Source organism: Dendrobium catenatum, unplaced genomic scaffold, assembly GCF_001605985.2.
Source record: "Dendrobium catenatum unplaced genomic scaffold, ASM160598v2 fragScaff_scaffold_421, whole genome shotgun sequence".
Lineage (NCBI taxonomy): Eukaryota > Viridiplantae > Streptophyta > Magnoliopsida > Asparagales > Orchidaceae > Dendrobium > Dendrobium catenatum.
Window position 1 is genome coordinate 775,230 of NW_021318883.1, and position 24,773 is coordinate 800,002.

Consider the following 24,773-nt stretch of genomic DNA (forward strand, 5'->3'; position numbering starts at 1 on the left):
TTCAATAGATGCTTCAAATCAACTCTGATACGACACCCTAAAGTTGCTTTACTTTGAGAAGAAGGATACAGATGGAGTGGCACTTCCGGAGAGACGAAAGTGGTTAGAAGCCCGAGAAGAAAGGGTGGAAAGAGCCCGCAGGATTTCCGGAGGGGATGAGAAACGAAGGTTGGAAAGAGCCCGCAGGATTTCCGAATAAACCCGCAGGTTAATAGCAAATATGCTCACAAATATCAACTGCTTTCCTTCACAACATCATCTCTTATTTATAGGCAAAGTAAAGGAATGCCAAAAGTCACCTTAGTTAATGTTCCCAACATCCCAAGCTTTTATTTTTCAAAGGATTTCCAATAGTCATTTTGGAAAAAACAGCCCAGCATCTCACGGAACCAAAGAGCCAGCAAGCAGGCCGAAAATTCAAAGCAGCACAGCTACTGGAAAAGCATCCCATTTCGGAAAAAACAAAGGCTGGCTGAATTCCCAAAGGTAAAGCATTAAAATCAATAACTTCCACATTAATATTTTTTATTGAATTCAGCCACCATTAAGAGCAGGCCACGGTTTTCCAAGAGACAAGAAGAAAAGGGGATGGGGAAGGGACAAGGCCACTCCAAAAGTAAACTTCATAATGAGGTACCTTTTGAGATTTAAAGAGCTACTAAACTTCAGCTCAAGCAACTTAGAGAACAAGCTCAAAACCGAATGCTCCAAAACAACCAACCCGAGAACCACCAGCAGCCAGGGACCGATCGAGCCAGCAAACCAAAGATCTACCAAGCCATATGCACTACCTACCATGATCATTGGATGCTTTCCCATCATTGGATAGCTAAAAAAGAAAAAAAAAAAATAGAAAACAAAATATACTATTGTTCCCATCATTGGATGCTTTCCCATCATCGTAGGTGACATTTGTACTTGTGTCCACAAGGGTTCGTTGTACTTACGATATACCCATTGTTATTACCCACAAGTAGCTCGTGTTCATTTGCAGGGACTCGTTATATCCACTACGACCTCTTGGAAGTGTTCGTAGAAGAACCATTGTTGCCTACCTCATACCCACCTTTCACAAATCTCAGTTGTATTGATTATACTTGTTTGTAGGGGACTAAATCATCCACAATTGATTGACAGTGTTGCCATCTTCAATCAACAGGCATTGTTGCTAGTGTTGGAGGTTTCAATAATGCATTTAGGGGACATATACATTATGCAACCATTCGTTGTCCTTGTGAGCACGTTGCATTTAAACTCGTAGGAACTATTGCAGGAGTTTGTTGCATTCATCTTTCGCGTACATTAGGATTTCATCTCCGACTTGCAACTTGTTGTTATCTTGTACGACCGTGCATTTAGACTTTGATTTGTTCATTCCTCCAAAGCCCAGTCCTATGTATTCCATCGGACCTGAGTTCAAGGTTCAACTCATGCTTGAGTCTTGTATGTTGTTATGGGTTCAGCTCTTTACATCCCATTCAATCTCAAGCTCCTTGAGTCCCCCGTTGTTCTTGAAAGTTCAAGTTCTTTATTGTTCATGTCAAGTTTGGATCCAGCTTGAGTTCAGTTTGAGTTCCTTGTTCTCCACATCTTGTTCCAGTTTTGAGTTCAGAGTACAAGTTCAAGTGGTCTTGTTTAATTCATTTCATTTTCAAATTGAGTTTAAGTCTGAGTTCACTTGAGTCTGAGTTAGGTGCACAAGTTCACAAGTCCCTTGTATTCAATCCGGTTCGAGTTCAAAGTATATATTTAAGTGCTTGGTCTGAGTCTCTTGAAGTCCTTGCAAGTTCAACTGAATACTCAAATTGATTTGAATTTTGGTTCCAATTTGATTTCATTTTATTTAGGTTTGAGCTTTGATTAATCGTTTACATTTTGTTTGTATTCAAGTCCTCAAGCCCACTGTTCATCCTCATTTGAGTTCAGGTTCTTGCTCTTTTTGAGTTCAAATCAGGCCGGAGTACAGTCATATTTTCACCCAAAATTTCGGCAGCCTCCCGACGTTTTCCTTGTTTAGAGAAAAACTATGGAAAACTGGGCCTCCCGCCACGCTAGAGAAAAGCATGTACGGTAGGTGCCCTCGTACGAGAATACCGCGGCCATAAACCACGCCAGAGAAAGACGTGTATGGGTCTTCAGTACCTGTTACAAGAGAAAAGCAGTTGTTTCCCCGCAGGTACAGAGCCGCATACGGGTACTTAAGATTATCCTGGTCACGCTAAGAAAAGCGTGTACCAGGTTTACCTGCCTCACCGTAGGTGTCGCGCCGGGTTCCCTTATTACCACGCTAGAGAAAAATGTATATGGGCGGTTTGCTGGCTCGACACGAACACCAAGGATAGGATTTTGGAGCCGAGGGGTCGCTCACTTACCTCATCGTAGGTGTCGCACTGGGTTCCCTTCCCATCACGCTAAAGAAAAGCGTGTATGGGCGGTTAGCCGGCTCGACCCGTATGCTGAAGTAAGAGAAGGATTTGCGAACTTTTTTTCTTCTTTTTTATAATAATAATAATAATAATAATAATAATGAACTTAATTAAAACAAAATGCACAAAGGGGCTGCTCGGTGACGGGATTTGGCCGGAGAAGCATTTGAAAGGTAGAATCCAGTCAGCGAACTCCAGTTTCTGCGTCCGATCAAAAGGTTGTAATTTCCAATCCCACAGGAAGGGAAAGTCGTCGTCGGAGCACGGTCGAACGGCCAAGGAGAGGCCGGATAAGGAGCGCACGCAAGGGAGAGTTATTTTCACAGCCACAAGCTCCTGTTCTTGTTTCCGTCAAAACTTCCGACCCTACTGGAAGGGACGGCGTCGGAGGAGCGAAGTTGAGTAGCCAAGAGGGAGCCGGAGAAACTACGAGCTCCGGTTGTTGTTCCCGATCAAAATGTCGTGACTTCCGATCCACATGAAGGGAAATTCATCGAAGGAGCGAAGCCGAACATCGGTGATGGGGTCGGAGAAGCGCTCGGAAGGGAGAAAGTCGCTGAAGGTGCGAAGTCAAACAACCAGGAAGGAGCGGGGAAGCGACCTATGATCCCGTTGTTTCATCAGATCAAAATGTTGCAGCTTCCGATCCGACAGGAAAGTCATCAAAGGAGCGGAGTTGAGCAGCAACGAAGGTGCCGGAGAAGCCACATGAAAGGGAGGAAGTTACCCTCACAGCTTGCGGCTCCCGTTGTTGCTTCCGATCGAAGTGTCGTTACTTCCGCTCGGATGGGAAAGGAAAGTCGTCGAGAGGAGCGAAGTTGAGAAGCAATGAAGGTGCCGGAGGCAGCAACGTGCGAGGGAGAGAGGGTGAGCGGGAATGAGAGAGAGGCCTCTCCTCTTCGGCTCTTTAATGACGCGAGAGGGATCGTGCAGGCGACGTGCGACGACGCGACGTCGGCGTGCGAGCGACGTGCGATGCTAGAACAGGGGATGGGCGTTAGATTCGTAGCAGAGGTAAGGTTTAGGCATTTTTTTTGTGTTTCATTATAGTAGAGGTCAACATATTTGTTCACTTTTTGTAACACCCTAATATACCCTTTGCCAATAACATAAAGTGTCACATAAATGACATAACAATCATTAATTACTTTTAATTATTTCTCATCAATTGTATACTATATAAAATATTCATTTACAATCACATTTATATAAAAATGGAAGCGTCTAATTAATCCAAACTTCACACATAATGTTTACATAGTCACTAATAAAATTCAAAATAGTACAATACTGGACAATTTATATACCTCAGCTGTAGACTTACATACAATGCTAAACAATAGAATATAAAGTGAAATAACTTGAACCTATTCTGCTTCAATTTTTTCCTTTCATTTTCCTGTAACAACAGTTAGTATAAAAGCTAGTGAGCTATGATGCTCAATAAGTTATGCAAATTAAATACAAAATTATAATAAATAATCATATTAAAAATATAATTGAATAAACTTACTATTATTTGTAAAATAATATAAAATCATTTTTAGGATTAACCTTTAAATCCTTTGATGTATGTACAGAATATCAATATTAGTTTTCTAAAAATTTGGCTACACTTTCATAAAAATGTTAAATTGAGCCCAGGTTAATCTGACATTATCGCCAGTAAACTACATAGAGGTCATTTTTGACTCTTTAGGGGTCCCTTTTGTCCCACTTACAATTGTAAGTATTATATCATTTTATAGGCAATCTTTACTAATTTGATATTAAATAAGTTTAATATATTCATAGTTCATACTTGTATTATATAGTTACATACTTTCATAACAATATATCTATTATATTGTTTGCATGAAGAGAAGGTGTATGCCACATTTAAATAATTTTACTTATTTTCAAAATGTTACCAGCTAGAAAAATCTTTAAATGATCATATTATATTTTATTTTAAATATGAATCAATCGAATTTGCATGTGGTTGTTCATATATAAATACTTGGCTATGAACAAGCATTCATAACATCATTCTCTTTGTTTAACTATTTCCCTGAATTTCTATTAAATGTTAGTGTATGAGTCTACCAAAATTAACAGTATATACTTTTAAATTAAACATGCATTACTTACCTCTTTGATGATTTGTTTCCTAAAATTTTCTACCTCGCACTTTTCTCCGATTGTAAGTTACCTACAATTACCTCTCTAATTCTATGATTTCTACTGTTTTATAATTCAAATAAATTGCATAAAACAAATTTATACTAACATAACCATTTACCTCGTAACCTGCCTTCTACATATACCCGAACAATCCTAAAATACAATTGGATCATGATCTTTAGAAACTTTATTGAATTTAGGAATCTAAAAGATAACAAAAACATTATAATTTTTAACCTCCTTTCTTCTTCTAATATTCTTTTCTTCTACTCCTTTCCACTGCTTTTTACTCCGTAATGTTAATGCTCCCTCATTACACTTTCTAACTCACAACAATTATATTTAAGTACAGTCACTATTTTTCCCAATCTCCAACAGCCACTTCTACCTACATAGAATGCCAGATCCTTTCCTTGCACAGTGCCAAACTCATCTTCAAATCACTGTGCCGAAACGTTCTTCACAGCAAAGTTCCGATCTCCCTTCTCCAGCGCACTGCACTATGCCGTGAAATGCAATGCACTACTAATTCTTCCCATTTCTTCCTTTGGTTGATCCTTCTTGCACATATCCAATCCTTGCACAGTACCGATCCCTTTTCCCTGAATTGGGTTGAATTCCTCTACATAGCACTGTGTTGAAATCTTCTACTATGCACTATGCCGAACTCTTCAACAGTATCTCCAATGCCTGCTTGCGGGAAACTTCTGGCTTGCGTGAACTTGTTGGAAGAGAGGGCCCACTACAACATAACTACTCTTATAACTCCTCTAAAGTCAACAAATGCATCTAATCAGAAATAGGGAAGAATTATAATTAAATTAAACTTATTTGTTAATATAAATGTTAAGTTTTAATTAACAATAACAATTGCTAATATTAAATAATAGTTTTCTAAATAAAATTTTATTTTATTTACCTGAATTATGGATATTATAATTCTTCGCTCCTTATTAAAATTTCGTTCGCAAAATTCAATTTTTTATGCTTCTTCAAACAGGTGAGGAAACTTCCACTTCATATCTATCTCTTTTTCTCATGTATCTTACTTTATTGATCTGTGCTTTTATTTAATTTTCACAAAAAGGAATTATTCTGCTTCTCAATTTACGAATATCCCATTTCAATATCATTTCAGGTTACTCTACATATGTTGAATTATTTTGAAGTTAAATTAAACTTATTTGTTAATATAAATATTAATGTTTAATTAATAATAATAATTGCTAATATTAAATAATAGTTTTCTAAATAAAATTTTTAATTTATTTACCTAAAGTTTGGATATTATAATTCTTCCCTCATTAAAATTTCGTTCCCAAAATTCAAATTTTCATACTTCTTCAAACTGGTAAGGAAACTTCTGATTCATGTCTATCTTTTTTCTCATGTATCTTACTCTATTGACCTATGCTTCTATTTAATTTTCACAAAAGGAATTACTCTGCTTCTCAATTTATCGAACATCCCTTTTCAATATCATTTTAGGTTACTCTACATATGTCGAATTATTTTGAAGTTCAATTTCATTATGAAGAACTCTCTAATTTCATTTGTAACCCATTTTCTAAGCATTCACACGTGATAAACATTATGCACATCAAATATATCTGAAGGTAATGATAGCTTATAAGCAACTTGTCCCACTCTTTTAATGATCTCAAATAGGCTAATATAACTTGAGCTGAATTTTTCACCTTGACCAAATCTAGAAACACATTCCATTGGTCTAACCTTTAAGAGCACAAAATCTCCAACATCAAATTTTATCATTTTATGCTTGTGATTATAGTATTTCTGCTGACGGTACTGTGTTGCTTTTAATGTCTCTAACTGATTTGACCTTTTCAGTAGCTTGATATTACTAACCGCGGACCCAATAATTTCCTTTCATCAATTTAAAACTAACTCAACGGAGTTCTACATTTTCTACCATACAATACTTCATATGGTGCCATCTTGATAATTGATTGGTAGCTATTATTATAGGTAAACTCATTCAATGGTATGTGATCTTCTCATCTACCTCCAAAATCCAAAACACAATCTTTATAATTCTTTTAGCAAGGTTTTCAAAATTAGACTGGACCAGCTGGTTCTACCAGCTCAACCGTGAACAGGTTTGGCGGGCGGTCCGGTTAGTTGAAATAAACGGCTTAGGCTTTGAATCGGGGAAAAATCGATCAAGATCCAGTTGAATAGGGAAATTATAACACCCCACAATACTCCTTAATAGTATTGTAGAGTGTCACAAGAACAGCCATAAAATCATAACATATCATTTCAAATCTATATAAAAGATCATATAAACATCAATTAATACAACAAAGGAAGCATCTAATAGTTCCCAAATTTCCTTACATCAAAGACTTAATATAGAGCCACTAAGGAAGTCCAAAACCATTCAAACTATTAGAACATTAAAACGACTTACTAACCTCAAGAGTAGATTTCCAAATATAAAATAAACATTAATATAAAACTTAAATACTTGCATATCAAACTTCTTCCACATTTTCTTTTCCTTTTCCTGTAAAAACAATCAGTAAGAAAAGTACTGGTGAGTGGTGAGACTCAGCAAGTTAAGCAGAAATTAATTAATAACTAATATTAACAATTTAAAAAAAACATAACATGAATAATTACAATATTGAACTCATTAAATCATAACATATCATTTCAAATCTATATAAAAGATAATATAAACATCAATTAATACAACAAAGGAAGCATCTAATAGTTCCCAAATTTCATCACATCAAATACTTAATACAGAGCCATTAAGGAAGTCCAAAACCATTAAAACGACTTACTAACCTCAAGAGTAGATTTCCAAATATAAAATAAACATTAACATAAAACATAAATACTTGCATATCAAACATCTTCCACATTTTCTTTTCCTTTTCCTGTAAAAACAATCAGTAAGAAAAGTACTGGTGTGTGGTGAGACTCAGCAAGTTAAGCATAAATTAATTAACAACTAATATTAACAATTTAAAAAAAACATAACATGAATAATTACAATATTGAACTCATTACTGGAAACATTAAAAGGCATACTTAACATTATGCTTCAATTTTTTTGAAGTTCTGTTGAATGTAAATTTTCCTATGAAAAATTTGGCTATACTTTCTTTACTATATTCAATGGAGTTTATGTAAATCTGATATTATCGCCATTGAAATTCATAGACGATCATTTTGTCTCTTTGGGGTCCCTTTTGTCCCACCTGCCAAATAGGTATCATAATTCCTAGGGTTCCTTTTGCCCCACTTACCATGTAGTTCTTGTATGAAAACCCTTTTGTCTCAACTACATTGATAAAACATATATTATATATATAGCCAAATTTTTCTTTCAATAATTTAATATTCAACATGCTTTCATAATCACTTATCATAAATACCTTCATCATCATTCAAGATATATATATCTTGTATAAAATTAATATGCATCACTTTTTCAAGGAAATTGATATCCTTCCAAAACATTCTCAAATAGAAAAACATTTTGGTGAGCGTACAAAACATTGTCTTTAATCGATATGGTAGAATTTTATAAGTAGTAGTTCATACATAAAATCTTGGATAAAATATTCTAGAGCAACAATAAATTACTTAAAACACATAAGTTCCTTTCTTTCAATCAGTCACTAACAATCAATTATCAATCTACAAGTAGAATTTGACAATATTATTTTAAACATTAAATTTGCATTACTTACTTTCTTGAACGAGGAATTTCCTCCAATCCTCCACCTTGAAATCTTCTTTGATGGTAAGTCACTTCAAAGCTCTCTCTTGCATATGATCAAATTGATCTATGACACTATAAGATATAACCTCTGTAAGAACTTCCATTACCATAGGAAATCTACTTTAGACACATACCAGACGAGCTTACCTTGATTTTCTTTTCTTCAAGTTTTATTCTTCGTTCATTGTTCTCACTTCCTTCTCACTTAGAAATCAAACTACAATTTATTACAAAAGTCCATATTAATCACATCAAATCCTTGATTATAATGTTCATAAATTCCTAAATTACTAATAGGATAATATTTGTTACCGGATTCTGAAATGATGAATTTCTTATACTCCTTCAGCCCGCAGTTGCTATTTCCAAACCCAACTTCTGCTTCCTACTCCAACCAGTTCCGCCTCTTGCTTCAGCCAGAGTCTATTGCCTCTTGCTTCAGCCAGCTTATTCCGCCTCTTGCTTCAGCCAACCTGTTCCGCCTCTTCCTGAAGGAAAGCTGCGGATTTCCTATACAGGAATAGCGAAATCCTCTACAGTCTCGGGTGAGAGTGTAGAACCGAATTTTGCTACAGGGGAGATATTAAATCCTTATCCCATTCAATAATCCCGCACTAAATGATAAGATGGAGTGGACCCCACTCAACAACTGCTATTCTCTTTATCCTCACCAATAAACACATATATTCAGAAAAATTAATATTTGCATTAATATTCAGTTGATTTTATTTAATAGTACATAAGCTTTATTTAAATAAGGGTTTGAATTTCTTTTACCAGAATTTGAGTTGTTACAATTCTTCCATCCTTAATAGAATTTCATCCCCGAAATTCAACTTTTCATACATCATCAAATAGGTGAGGAAATTTGTGTCTCACTACAGCCTCTTTTTCCCAAGTAGCATTTTTAACTGAGTTGTGCTTCTATTTTATCTTAACAAAAGGAATAATTTTGCTACTCAATTTCCGAATATCCCTTTCTAATATCCTTTCAGGTTCTTCTATAAAGGTCATATTCTTCTGAAGTTCAATGTCCTTATGAGAAACTCTTTGACTTTCATTTGTAACCCACTTTCTGAGCATTGAGACATGAAAAACATTGTGGATATCAGACATGTCTATAGGTAATGCTAGCTTGTAAACTACTGTTCATACTCTTTCAATAATTTCAAATGGCCAAATGAATCTAGGATTGAGTTTTCCACTTTGGCCAAATCTAGAAACACACTTCATTGGTCTAACTTTCAAAAATACAAAATCTCCCACTTCAAATTCTTCCATTCTATGCTTGGAATAATAATATTTATGTTGGCGGTTTTGAGTTGCTTTTAATCTGTCTCTAATGAGTCTGACCTTCTCTATCGCCTGGTCTACCAACTGTGGACCTAATATTTGCCTTTTCCCCACTTCAAACCAGCTTAAAGGAGTTCTGCATTTTCTGCCATATAAAGCTTCATAGGGAGCCATCTTGATACTGGATTGGTAGCTATTATTATAAGTGAATTCTATTAATAAAATGTGATCCTCCAAGCTACCTCCAAAATGTAGGATACACAATCTTAACAAATCTTCCAACACTTGAATCAACCTTTCTGATTAACCATCTGTCTGAGGATGAAATGCAGTGTTGAATTTCAATTTTGTGCCAAAACTTGCATGTGTGCTTTTTCATAACTTAGATGTGAAACGACCATCTCCATCTGATACAATAACCTTAGGGATTCCATGTAATATAATGATTTCTTTCACAAATAATTTGGCCAATTTCTCCATTGAATTAGTCTGATGGATAGGTAGAAAATGGGCTGACTTAGTGAGTTTGTCAATTACCACCCATATACTATTATGTCCTTGTTTTGATCTGGAAAATCCTGTAACAAAATTTATGACTATTTCTTCCCACTTCTATTATGAAATCGGTAAGGATTGCAACATTCCACTGGGTTTTTGATGTTCAACTTTAACAACTTGACACCTTTCACATTTAGCCACATAATCTGCCACATCACTTTTCATTCATGGCCACCAAAACAAAGTCTTTAAATCCTTATACATCTTTGTGCTTCCAGGGTGAATGGAGTAACTAGTATCATCGATTAAAAAGGCGTTCGAGGCGGACGCCTCGAAGCGGTACATGCTCGGCACTGTTAATTACTTTATTTTTATCATTTTTTAGGCTTACGCCTCGATCCGCCTCGAGGCTTACGCCTCGCCTCGCTTAGCCAAAACGCATCGATTCCCGATTTCGCCTTTTAAAACGTTGACTAGTATTATGTGCTTCAAACAATATTTATTGAATTAAATCTGATGCTTTTGGTATCCACAACCGCATATTGTACATGATTCTTCCTTGTTCATCAACACTGAGTTCCTTCTTTAATCTTTCTTGCACTTGATGCATAAACTTCTGATAGCCATTGCTTTTCTTTTGAGCTTCCATAATTCTTTCCTCTAATGACAAATAAACTGTCATTTGATTAATGCTAAGTGTATCATGATCTCTTTGTATTTTGATAAAAAAAATCTCTTTGTATTTTGATTTCTAATTGTAATGCCTCCATTTCTTTAATCAATCTTTCTTCACTAGTCAACATATTCAATTGTGATTGGGTCTTTCTGTTCAATGCATCAGCTACCACATTAGCCTTGTTTGGACAGTACTGGATGTCAAGATCATAATCATTTATTTGTTCCAACCATCTTCTTTGTCATAGATTCAATTCCTTTTGAGTGAAAATATATTTCAAGCTCTTATGATATGTAAAAATTTCACATTTAATTCCATACAAATAGTGTCTCCAAATTTTTAAAACAAATACCATTGCAGCTAACTCTAAATCATGAGTGAGATAGTTCTTTTCATGTGGCTTAAGCTATCTGGAAGCATATGAAATAACTTTTTTGTTCTGCATCAACACATAACCCAATCCTTTTAAAGAAGCATCACGATATAGCTGAAATCCCTCAGTTCTAGAAGGAATTGTCAGTACTGGTGCAGTTGTCAAACATTGCTTCAATTCATGAAAACTCTACTAACAATCATCAATCCACTCAAACTTAATATCATTCATAGTTAACTTGGATAAAGGCAAAGCAATATGAGAAAAACCTTTAACGAATCTTCTATAGTAAACTGCCAATCTCAAGAAACTTCTGACTTCTGCCGCATTTGTTGGTCTTGGCCATTCCACAACTGCTTTAATCTTTTTTGGGTCTACAGATATTCCTTCTCCACTGACAATATGTCTTAGAAATGAAATTTCTTTCAACCAAAACTCACACTTAGAAAATTTGACAAACAATTTATGTTGTAGCAGTAATTCAAGTACAACCTTTAAATGCTCCGCATGATCCTTATCATTCATAGAATAGATCAATATGTCATCAATAAATACATTAATAAATTGATCCAGATAAGGTCTGAAAATTCTTTTCATCATATCCATGAATATTGCCGGGGCATTGGTTAACCTAAAAGGCATAACCAAAAATTCATAGTGTCCATATATGGTTCCAAAAGCTGTCTTTTTCCCATCACATTCTTTCACCCTAACTTGGTGATGACCTGATCTCAAATCAAATCTGGATAAAACAGAAGCACCTGCCAACTGATCAAATAGGTCATTAATCCGGGGAAGAGGATACTTGTTTTTAACTGTCACCTTGTTTAATTCTCTATAATCAATGCAGTCTCATTGAACCATTTTTCTTTTTAACAAAAAATACAGGTGCACTCCAAGGAGATGAAGTAGGTTTGATAAAACCCTTTTCAATCAATTCAGCTAACTGACTTTTCAGTTCTTGTAATTCCTTAGTTGCCATTTTATAAGATGCTTTTATAATTGGATTCGTACTAGGCTACAAAGTTATTGAAAATTCCACTTCTCTTTCTAGAGGCAAATCCTTCCATTCTTCTGAGAAAACATCTACAAATTCATTCACTACAAGAATGGAATGTAAATTATCACTCTTTTCTATTGTCACTTCCAACATTGCTTAGAAAACCAAGTCACCCATTCTAAGTTTTTTAAGCACTTGGCTAGAAGTAATTAAGGAAGAAACTACTCCTCTTTCACATTGAAAATAAAATACTTATTCTCCAGGCAAATCGAATCTGACCTTCTTCCAACATTCAATAGTGGCATAATGTTTGACTAACCAATCCATTCCTAGAATTATATCGAATTCTACCAATGGGAGTATTATCAAATCTGCTTGAAATTTTCTACCAGCTATCATAAAATAAACTGAATATATTGTACTGGCCTTTAAATAATTACCCGCAGGTAATATAAAATGTAATCCAAGAGTAAAAGAGACAAGTCCTAAATGCACTTTCTTACAAAATATCTCAGCTATGAAGGAATGCAATGCACCAGAATCAAAAAGTACTCTAGCAGGAAAGTCTGAGATTTTTAAAGTACCTATCACCACCTCCGAAGATCCTTAGCCTTCTGGGAAGATAAAGCAAAAACTCTAGCTGGTACTGATCTGACAGCTTCACTTGAGGTTTCTCCTTTTATCTTCAAAGCAGGTTGATGCATCTGTGGCATGGCACCTCTGAACTGATCCAACCTCTGACTGCCTCTAACTTCTGTGTCTCTTTGAACATTCTTTGGACAATTCCTCTTGATATAACCTGATTCTCCACACAAATAACACTTTCCTGAATTCATCAAACATTTTCCTGGATGAGCTTTCCCACAGGTTGTACAAACTGGTAGTATAGGTAATCTTATAAACTGTTGTGGTTGATTCTGATTGAACTTCTGCTTTTTGGATGATCCACCTCTGTGATCAATGTCTTTTTCTACCATCATTCTCCCATTTCTGTTTCACCACTTCTATATCATTCTCTAGTAATATGACACTTTCCACTAATTCAACAAAATCTTTTATACGAAGGGGAATTAATGGCTGTCTCAATGAGTCTCTCAATCCTTTTAAAAATCTGTAACACTTTTTCTCAGAAGTACTGATAAGCTGAGGAGCATACCTTGACAGAGCTGTGAATTCTGCTTCATACTGAATGACAGTTTTTGCTCATTACTTTAGATTTAAAAAATTCTCCTGCATTGCTTGTCTTGCTGATGGAGGAACATACCAATCCCGAAAAACTTGCTTGAATTCCTCTCACAGAATTTGCTCCTCAGATTTACCTTTGAATTTCTCTAGCTTTTGTCCCCTCCACCACCTTTCAGCTTCACCCTCTAGCATAAAGATTGTCAGAGATACATGTCTATTTTCAAGACATCTCATTCTATTTAAAACTTTCTCTATTCTAATGATCTAGTCTTCAGCACTTCTAGCGTCAACTCCTCCCTTAAATAATGGAGGTTTTAAACTCTGGAAAAGTTTTAGATGTTTATCCACTTCAGCACTAACAGGATCACCTGTCTCCACATTTATACTACTACCAGGAGTGGTAGGAGTGACTGGTGTAACTACGGGTGGGATACCAGGTGTTGTAGATCCCACCATAGACCACATCTTTTCCATCATTTGCATCATCATAGTCATCATTTGCAGTTGCATCATATTCCCTAACATTACATTCATAGCATCCATTTCTACAGATGCAGGATCTACATTGGGTGCACTACCTCTTACTGGTGTAACATTTTCAGGATCCTCAGAGATCCTGATAGGCTGAGATGATTGACCTTCACCTCCTTCAGGTATTCTTTCCATCATTATATCTGTAATGCATGACAATAAGAGTTATGCATTTAAGTCATCCATAAAAACACTTATACTTAAATACATTTAAAATAGATGTTACTTATATATTTTTATATAAGTAAATTGCAATTTGACTTGATACCTAATTTAGATATACTAAGTTCTCCTAGGCTCTGTAATAATTCCATCAAATTCATTCTTATTCTCTTAGACAATTCCTTTACTTATGCTTCTATACTTAATTCCTCAGAACCTTAAGTTTTTGATCTGACATCACTTTTGTAACACCCCACAGTACTCCTTAACAGTATTGTAGAGTGTCACAAGAACAACCATAAATCATAACATTTCATTTCAGATCTATATAAAAGATCATATAAACATCAATTAATACAACAAAGGAAGCATCTAATAGTTTCCAAATTTCATCACATCAAAGACTTAATATAGAGCCACTAAGGAAGTCCAAAACCATTCAAAGTATTACAACATTAAAACGACATACTAACCTCAAGATTAGATTTCCAAATATAAAATAAACATTAACATAAAACTTAAATACTTGCATATCAAATTTCTTTCACATTTCCTTTCACTTTTCTTGTAAAAACAGTCAGTAAGAAAAGTAATGGTGAGTGGTGAGACTTAGCAAGTTAAGCATAAATTAATTAACAACTAATATTAAAAATTTAAAAAAAACATAACATGAATAATTACAATATTGTTTTCATTACTGGAAACATTAAAAGCCATAACATTATGCTTCAATGCTTTTGAAGTTCTGTTGAATGTAAATTTTTCTATGAAAGATTTGGCTATATTTTCTTCACTATATTCAATGAAGTCCAGGTAAACCTGACATTATCGCCATTGAAATTCATAGATGACCCTTTTGCTTTTTTGGGGTCCCTTTTGCCTCACCTGCCAAACATGTATCATAATTTCTAGGGTCCCTTTTGCCCCACTTAATATGTAGTTCTTGTATGAGAACCATTTTGTCTCAACTATATTGATTAAACATATATCATATATATAACTAAATTTTTCTTTCAATAATTTAGTATTCAACATGCTTTCATAATCCCTTATCATAAATACCTTCATCATCATTCAAGATATATATATATATATATATATATATATTGTATAAAATTAATATGCATCTCTTTTTGAAGGAAATTGACATCCTTCCAAAACATTCTCAAATAAAAAAACTTTTAGATGAGCATACAAAACATTGTCTTGAACCCATATGATTGAATTTTATAAGTAGTAGTTCATACTTAAAATCTTGGATAAAATATTCTAAAGCAACAATAAATTACTTGAAACACATAAGTTCATTTCTTTCAATCAGTCACTAACAATCAATTATCAATCTACAAGTAGAATTTGATAATATTATTTTAAACATTAAATTTGCATTACTTACTTTCTTGACGAGGAATTTCCTCCAATCCTCCACCTTGAAATCTTCTACGATGGTAAGTCACTTCAAAGCCTCTCTTTGCATATGATCAAATTGATCTATGACATTATAAGATATAACCTCTGTAAGAACTTCCATTACCATATGAAATCTACTTTAGACACATACCAAACGAGCTTACCTTGATTTTCTTTTCTTTAAATTTTATTCTTCCTTCAATGTTCTCACTTCTCACTTAGAAATCAAACTACAATTTATTACAAAAGTCCATATTAATCACATCAAATTCTTGATAACAATGTTCATAAATTCCTATATTACTAATAGGATAATTTTTGTTACCGGATTCTGAAATGATGAATTTCTTATACTCTTTCAGCCTGCAGTTGCTATTTCCAAACCCAACTTCTGCTTCCTACTCCAACTAGTTCCGCCTCTTGCTTCAGCCAGAGTCTGTTCCGCCTCTTGCTTCAGCCAGCCTGTTCGGCCTCTTGCTTCAGCCAACCTGTTCTGCCTCTTCCTAAAGGAAAGCTGCGGATTTTCTATACAGGAATAGCGGCATCCTCTACGGTCTCGGGTGAGAGTGTAGAACCGAATTTTGCTACAGGGGAGATATTAAATCCTTATCCCATTCAAAAATCCCGCACTAAATGATAAGATGGAGTGGATTCCACTGAACAACTGCTATTCTCTTTATCCTCACCAATAAACACATCTATTCAGAAAAATTAATATTTGCATTAATATTCAGTTGATTTTATTTAACAATCGATAAGCTTTATTTAAATAAGGGTTTGAATTTCTTTTACCCGAATTTGAGTTGTTACAGAAACCGTCGAATCGGGCAGTTTTAGAAGAACTGAACGATTCTTAAAATCACAAATCTAAGCCGTTTATCTGCAATCGAACGACGTATGGACACTGCAGTTTGGTATTAGTGGCTCTGGCCTAACATACGCCATACACGACTCCTCCAGTCCTCTATCAGTCTATACAGAAGGCCTCCTATCTCCCAGCCGCCGACACATGGCTAACCTGTCATCTTTGGCTACCCGTAGAGCTCACCTGCTTTGACAACCTGCTTCGAGTCACCTTTGGTCGCCGGCCTGATCTGTAGAGCTCAGACTAGCCAGATCCTGACGCAGGTTCTTTAATTTCTCTATTTTTGTGTAATTATTTTTTACATTTATGCTTACATTCCTTCTCTTAATCTTATCGATAGTTGTTCTTTTTTATTTATAATGGAGTAGATTATCTTGAATCTTTCCTTTCCCTGTTTTGAAAAAAAAACCCATATGCCATAGCTCAAACCACTAAGTTTTCTCACTCCAGAAAGTATCCCAACTAAGAAAAAGAACATTAAAAAAACTAGCAAACATCCTTTATAGTTATCTTAAAGTTCATTGTCGACGGTTTGGCCGCCAAATGACATCACAGTTAAGCAGTTATGATCGAGACCCTCAGAATCTGGTGGCTTGCCGCCAAATGGCACCACTATATTACGGTTGTAGCCAAAGCCCATAAGCTCTCCAATAGCATCAAAATTTTGAGATATGAATCAATAGGATATAATTGACAGGGCACAAAGCTCTCTGTCAGCTAAGGTGGATTCAATTTGTCCTCTTAGGCAAATATTCACCGCAGGTCTATAAGGTACCCTTGGACAAAGCAACCCATGGCTGCTGACAAGGATCCTTTTATCAGGTTGGGTCGACTACCTCCTCTGACTAAGTAGACCAGGGACCTTGATGACCCAGTATGACGGAACCATGCGATCTTGATCAGGTCCATCATCCATCCCCCCCACCATTCGCTTTAAGTGCAAGATGGTGAAATTTGTAATTTTAAATATCAAACCTTTAAACCCTAATTCTATGCTGCTACTATATGCCAGATACACGTATCTCTACATATCTGATTGACGACTAGCCTTAATTAAAAGTTCTCTCTGGTTATCAAGATGAGTAATTAATTATAGGGACTTGCGCCTATATGAAACCAGAACTTAGATCATAAAGTTCTCACAAAATGAGGACGAAATCTCTTGGTAGTGTCTTATCTACAAACCCAATAGACCTTCCCAAAATTTACCCTGAACTTAATCCGTTAAAACTCCTCCGAAGCACAGGGAGGCCAAAGCGCGAATTTTCAGAGCCCACAATTTTTATGATGTATTTGCATTGGACTTAATACAGTTGCACAATGTATAATATGTTTGCATATTGGTATAATACACTGCTACGATGTATGATGCATTTGTATGTTAAATAATGTGTATTGCATAATACATTTTGCACATTTCATGGTGTGTATGCATGCAATGCATTGGGTGTATAAGATGTTTGTGTATGTTCACATAGTCATTTGCACGTGTATTTATATATTTGTATGCTTGCATATGCATTTTTATGTTTGTATGCGTACTTGTGTATTTACATATACATTTACATGTTGTAAAACATGTGTGTAAAATAGACTTGCATTTATATAATGCACTCGTGCAGTGCACTCAAACATTTATTGTGTTTGTGTGACTCACCCGCACAAATCTCGATACACTTGCATAATGGCATGATCATTAACATATATATAAAGTGGCTTGCATGATCAATGGTATATGCGCATATTATTTAGTGCGCTCACATGATTAGCGGTATACATACATGCCACTTGATATATTTATATAGTGTGTTTGCTTGTCTTTGGTACATACACTTTATATAATAAGGGCTTGTAGGCGACACCCTCTTTTAGTAATTTGGTGCATCACGTGCTCTCTAATGAGGGGTCATACAACTTGTAACACGTAATAGTATGCCATTTTGTTTTATCTCAAAGATAAGTATTCACTGGGTGTACGAAACATTCACATGGATATAAATTCCCTCACTTTTGGCAGCTGGCATGTATGCTACTTAGGTACTTATGTGCCCATGACTTGCAATGCGATTGATGTTCTCATTTTATTATGGAGTGTTTATCTAGAATAATTATTGGGCATATGCTGGGAAAGCGACATGGTAGCTTTTAATATAAATGCATTTTCATACCCTTTTTTAGGATAATTACTTCTCGCATTTAGGCGTATTTATGCTCGTAGTTTACTCTTTAATGAATACTCAAGGAATCCAAAGCAGGAGTCCTGAAATGACATCTTCATACATTTTAAACATTAATCCTAGGTTGCTCGGGCCCGTAAATGTACCTTATCTTTTAAAAAAGTGATCCTAAGATGGTAGTGCTCACAAGTATATATTTACCTTCTTTTAGTAAAGGGATCTTAGATTCGTAAGGTCTGCAAGTGTACATTTCCTGTCTTTTAGTAAAGGAATTCTAGACTGGTGGGGCTTGGAAATGATTTAAATTTTATGTTATAAATCAGAGAGGAGGCATAGTCCACTTTTCACATTTCATTTTGCAAGGAGAGTGTTGTTGGGGGATTTAAGTATGCATGAGCAAAGTAGAAGCTAAGGGTGAAGGTTCTAGTTTGTGCTTTTTTATGAGCAATTATTTCTACCAGTTTATTATAAGCTCTTTCTGTTATGTTTTAATTTTTGTTTATTTTTTCTATGAATATTGATAACATAAAGTTTTCATGTATTTTTTTTGTTGACTTAGGAGTTAGGTTAGATTATAATTTTTTCTTCTAAATTTTATCTAAATCATTTATTTTATTGTAAATTTTGGCACCACCTAGGCATTGTTCCCATATAGGGAAGCTGTATCGGGGTGTGTTGAGTCTTCCCACATACTTAGAAAAGCAGTCATGGTAGGTATCAAGTGACACTATGAACAAAAATTTTATTCCCCGCTTGCCAAGAAAGACAGTCACAGGCCTTCGCGTACCTATTTATAAAGCACAATAGTTTCCCACCTGCCAAGAAAAGCGGTCATGGGTACTTTTATACATAGCATATTTTCCCGCTGGCCAAGAAAGGTGATTACGGGTACTTATTTTCATGCACATATATTTTCCCACTTGCCAAGAAAAGCGTTCACATGTATCTATTTTTATGTATACAAATTTTCTAGCATGCTAAGAAAAGCAATCACCGATACTTATTTTTATGCATACGAATTTTCTCGCTTGCTACGAATAGTGGTCACGGGTACTTATTTTCATACATACAATTTTTTTCATCTGCTAAGAAAAGTGGTCATATGTACTTATTTTTATGCATACAAATTTTCTCGTTTGCTAAGAAACGCGCTCACGGGTACTTATTTCATGCATATCAAAGCATAAAATAAACTAGGGTCGGTATTATACCTTAGATGCGGAGTGACGACAAGACGATGAGGCGAGGTGGCACACGAGACCTGTGATGCATAAATAATTTTTTATGATAATATTTTATTTTATTCGTGTGAAATGTGAGCAACCTCTCTTTCTGGGGAGAGAGGAATAGAGGGAAAGAGAGGATTTGATTAGCGTTTTCATAGGAGTGGCATAAGAATATTGTAGTGGTGAAAAGGATGATGCTGGAGAGAAAATTGCTCACTCAAATTTTAGCGAGTGAAATAAAGGAATTTTTTTTCTCTTTAGTTAGAGAGAAAAGTGGGAATGAGGGTGAGAGGAGATGTTTGAGATGGAAAGAGGGATGTTTAGAGAGAGCGAGTTTATGGAAATTTTCTCTTTCTCTAGGTATGGAGGAGTGGAGAATGATGGAGCTTTTTGGTTTAGTGTGTGTAGGAGGTGTTAAGGAGGATTTTATATAAAGGTGATATGAGAATTTAAGAGATGGAGAGGGAAAAATGAATAATTATGGTTATAGTTAGGGTTAGGGTTAGGGAAGAAGGTAATGAAGAAGATGGTGGGGAAGGAGAAGCAGAGGAAGAGGAAGAGAAAATGAGAGAAGAAGATATGGACGAAGGAAGAAGAAAAAGAAGAAGTTACATATAATAGGGTGGCTGCAGGAGTGGATTGTGGCGACAGGAATCGGCGGTCGGGCACACAAGAGATAGGGTAAACTGAGAGCGAGAGCGGGTCGCGTGAGGGAATGTCGTGTATGAGTGGGAATGAAGGAGTGAGTGTTATGAGGGTTTAATAGAGGGGTAATTTAGAGATTTAGGTATTTTTTTTCTATTTATTTCTTTTTTTAATTATTATTTATTAATTTCAAATATAAAATTGATATATGTTTTTATTTTAAATTAAACGTGTCTCGACTCAATTGCCATTCATGCACGTCGATGTGCTTCGATCCGAATGCTCTAAATTTTAATTTTTAACAATTGACAACCCCGACCAATATGAGTGAAATCTTAGCTATTTTTGTTTCTCTAGACGTGCTGTTTTCTCTAGACATGCTGGCGCTGTTCGTTTCATGAATAAAGGCCATTTTAGCAATTTAGGTTTTGGGTCTACTACGTGTGTCGGGTGAGTTTCGCACGAAGTTGCACTCTTTTGATTTTGAAACTCACTGTGCACGATCAACTTGACCCCGACAATATTATTGAGGTCAACAACTTTGTAACCTATGCACCATAACTCTCTTCCATAGTTTTAAATTATGACACATTAACTTAATTTTTCTATAATTCGCACAATCATGTGCATCACCTTTATTCTTAAACATATGAATCAACACACTCATTCTCCACTTATCTGACATATTTTTAGTATTTAAAATAATATTAAAAAGTTCAGTAAGCCAAGAAATTCCTTCATCTCCTAAGCATTTCCATACCTTTTTTGGAATATCAATAGGTCCAACAATTTTGCCACACTTCATTTTCTTTAAAGCCTCTCTAATTTTGATTTTACTAATACGCTGATAAAAAAATCTTTATTTTCATTTAGGATGCTAAGGTCACTAAATTCAATTGTATTCTCACAATATTTATTGAAAGCTTTGCAAAATCTCACCCACCTTTGTTGAAAATCCTTTTCTAATAAAAAAACTTTTTGATCTTTTTCATTCATGATTTCACTTGAATTAAATCCTTACTACTCATATTTCTTTGTTTGACTAACTTATTCATATATCTTTTGCCCTCCTTAGTATCTAATTTATTTTGTAAATCATTAAAAACAATAATATTTGCATCCCATATTGCTTTCTTAGACTACTTACGAGCCTTTATATCTTTCATTATTATCAAAGTTTTGACATCTAAACTAATTTTTATAACAAATATTCTTATTTTTAATCTTTTCTCACACATTTTGATTCCATTACCAACTATTTTTTATTATTAGGAGATTTTCCCTTTAATACTTCAAGCACATCCTTGACAACATTCTTAATATCACTAGTTATTTTTTTCGTCACATCATTAGCTTCCTCATGCGAAAAAATAAAATTTTAAGATCTAGAATCTTACACTCAATAATATTTTTATATTCTATCCATTCATCTTAAAGTCCAAATCTAATAAACAATATTGGGTACATAAACTTTCACTCGGAGTAACTTTACAATCTTTGCAATATAAACGATATATTTATTTTATAAGAAAATAATATGAGTTTTATTATATTCATTTTTGTAAATGATAAGATGCTCATCTCTTTGCTTAAATATGGTATTATCAATTACAAATCATAATATTTAGCAAAATCTAATATAGTCTTACCACCTTCATTAGTCTCTCCAAATCTATAGCAACCATGATTGTTTTTAAATCATAGATCTTTCTACCAATATGTTCATTTAAATCTTCTCCAATAAATTTTTTTTCATCAATATGTATCTTTTGTATTAATTATTCCATGTCATTCCAAAATTTAAATTTTGAATACATAATCAAACCCACATAGATGAGCACAAGCTCTTATAGTATTAATGATATTAGCATCAACAATAATTTTTAAAGTTATAATTCTATTTCCAATTATATTAATTTTTACAATATTATCCTTCAAACTCTTATCTATAATCACACATACACCATTTTTAACATGACTTCTACTAGAATATCATAATTTAAATTCTAAACTATTAATCTCCTTTACTTTCTATCAAATCCATTTATTTTTTTGAATGCATAAAATATTTATCTTATTATGAATCATAATATCTATTAATTCCATTAATTTGCCTATAAGGAAAACTATATTTCAAGTTATCTTAATTTTAGTTTCACAGATTAGCTTCTTTGCCCTGATCCGTCCATGATGTGGGAACCCTTATTTAATACGGCACTTGGGCCCAAATGTAGCAGCCCTTATGTACAACGCATAGCTTCCAAGAAACTCCCTAACATTAACACAATGCATTAAATGACTAATGTCATGACTATTCGATAAATTTTACATTGGGTATCGACTACCTAACGCAACCCTCAAATTTTTTGATCCTGGACTTGGGACTTGGCAACGCTAGTGTTGGAAAGAGAAAAACCAAAAATCTTGCAAATCATCAAAAATCAAATCCTTCAAAATCTTACCTCCTCTCTCCATCCTCTCAAATGACATCATTACAGGAAAACCCGTTATTACCGGCGGACTAAATCCGCCGGAACATATAGATAATCCGACGAAACTATAGGTTTCCGGCGCACGTTTCGGCGGAAATTCATACGCCGGTTTCGGTCGCGTCGATAAATTTTTTCCGATGAATGTAATACGCTGGAAAATGTTTCGGCGCACGTACCGAAGTCTTACCGGCGTAAAACATCGGGTTGGTGCCGACGACTTGCAACCGATAAATTTCGGCGCCATATGCGACGGTAAGTTTCTGTCGGATTGTCCGCCGGTAAGTACCGGCGGATAAAACGCTGCAAGTTCGCCGTAGACAGCCCACGGCTTCGTTTGCGACGCAAAATCGGCGCCGGAAAGAAGCGGCGGAATTGGCGCCGGTAGTTGCCGACGGAAGGAAGACGTCGATACGCACGATACAATTCGTTGTATCGTTCTTTCCGGTGGATTTCCGGCGTACAATCCGCCGGAAACCTGTAGCATTAACAAAAAAAATTTCCTTCCCAGCCAACAATCAAATTTCCACACCTGCAAACGAATACAAATAATAATTCCACAACATTTCACAACAGTTTTTAACATTTTATAACAAATTCACAACAATTTCACAACAGTTTATAACATAAAAAGAAACTGTTCAATAGTAACAATCAACAAAAAACATCAGATTAAAAGAAACTGTTCAATAACACATGTTCACAAAAATAAACAAGTTCATGTAAACTAAATTAAACTACTCTGACTCCGTGGACTCCTCCTCAGGTGGAGCTACGTCTTTTCCACTCAGCTGATCCCTCATCTTGCGCATTTCATCCAACAACTGATTGTGTTGCTCCGTACTTGTTTGAATCTGTGCTTGCAGCTGAGCTTGAACCTGTGCCTGCAGCTGAGCTTGCCAATCAGCTTGTGATTTCCTTACTTGTTCTAGCTCAGCTTGAAGGGCACTTATTTGTTGAGCTTGTAAGGAGTCATGAGAACTGGATGCGAAGCTGGATGCAGTAGAGGAGGTCATCACTTGGTACATTATCTATTCGTACATTTCAGTTTCTTTTAATCATCACTTGGTCATTATTACAAACATATTAACATATAGTGGATGGAAAACTATGGCAAGGCCATACTTGAAGGATCTGATAGGTAAAATATTCATTAACTTATGAAATGATGATCATTTGCCTAATTTTACTTCCAAATTAGCTAAATAAAAAAAAAAACTTGAAAAATATACAAGTTTACAGCTAGTCTTGGTGACTATTGCATATCTAAGATTTAATTCTTCAAGTAGATTGTAATGAATTAAACACTTCAACATAGCATATATGAGATGTATTTTATACAGAAGCATAATTCTCTAAGAAGATTAGATATTATATTAATGTTTCTGATTAAGCTGAGTATTTTGAACCATAATGTTTATTGATAACATTTGCATTAATAGTAATGATCATTATTGCATCACCTTATTAAATAAACGAGCTTGAATAACTTGGCGTTCGGCTCGTTTATGCTCACGAACATTATCGTTTAGAGCTCGTGAACAAGCTTAATTAAAGTTTAATAAAAATTTCTAATTTAATTTTACTAATTTTTACTAAATTAACTTTTATATTTTAAAAATTCCAATCCAGCCTTTCCGCTCCATCTCGCATCAGAAAAAAAAAAAGAAAAAAACTTGCCTGCGCACTCTCGAGAGAAAAAAATTCCGCTTCCTCCTGCCTTGTGGTGTCGTGTGATCTCGCTAGTTCTCGCGCGCTCCTTAGTCCACACCGTGAAAATAGCTTTTGTTTTTAGTGTATATAAAGAAAAAAAATTTGAACCTCATGCAAATAGAAGTGCTGAAGTGGGGAGGCGGAAGTTTTGGTCTGCTGTTGGTGAGCACAACCGATCGCT

The 24,773-nt window shown here is 35.0% G+C and overlaps 2 long non-coding RNA genes across 3 annotated transcripts in view; one reads left to right on the forward strand and one right to left on the reverse strand.

Annotated features, from left to right (window-relative positions):
• Positions 1-24,773, forward strand: part of LOC114579491 — a 39,595-nt gene that overhangs the window by 10,550 nt on the left and 4,272 nt on the right. The window lies entirely within an intron of this gene.
• LOC110110420 lies at positions 5,877-10,422 on the reverse strand. 2 transcript variants are annotated; one of them, XR_002304708.2, is made up of 4 exons: positions 8,662-10,422; positions 8,497-8,566; positions 8,318-8,421; positions 5,877-7,119 (listed from the first exon to the last, which is right to left on the reverse strand). It is a non-coding gene; the product is annotated as an uncharacterized LOC110110420 (long non-coding RNA). The 2 variants fall into 2 exon arrangements; XR_002304707.2 differs by having other exon boundaries at positions 5,877-7,498.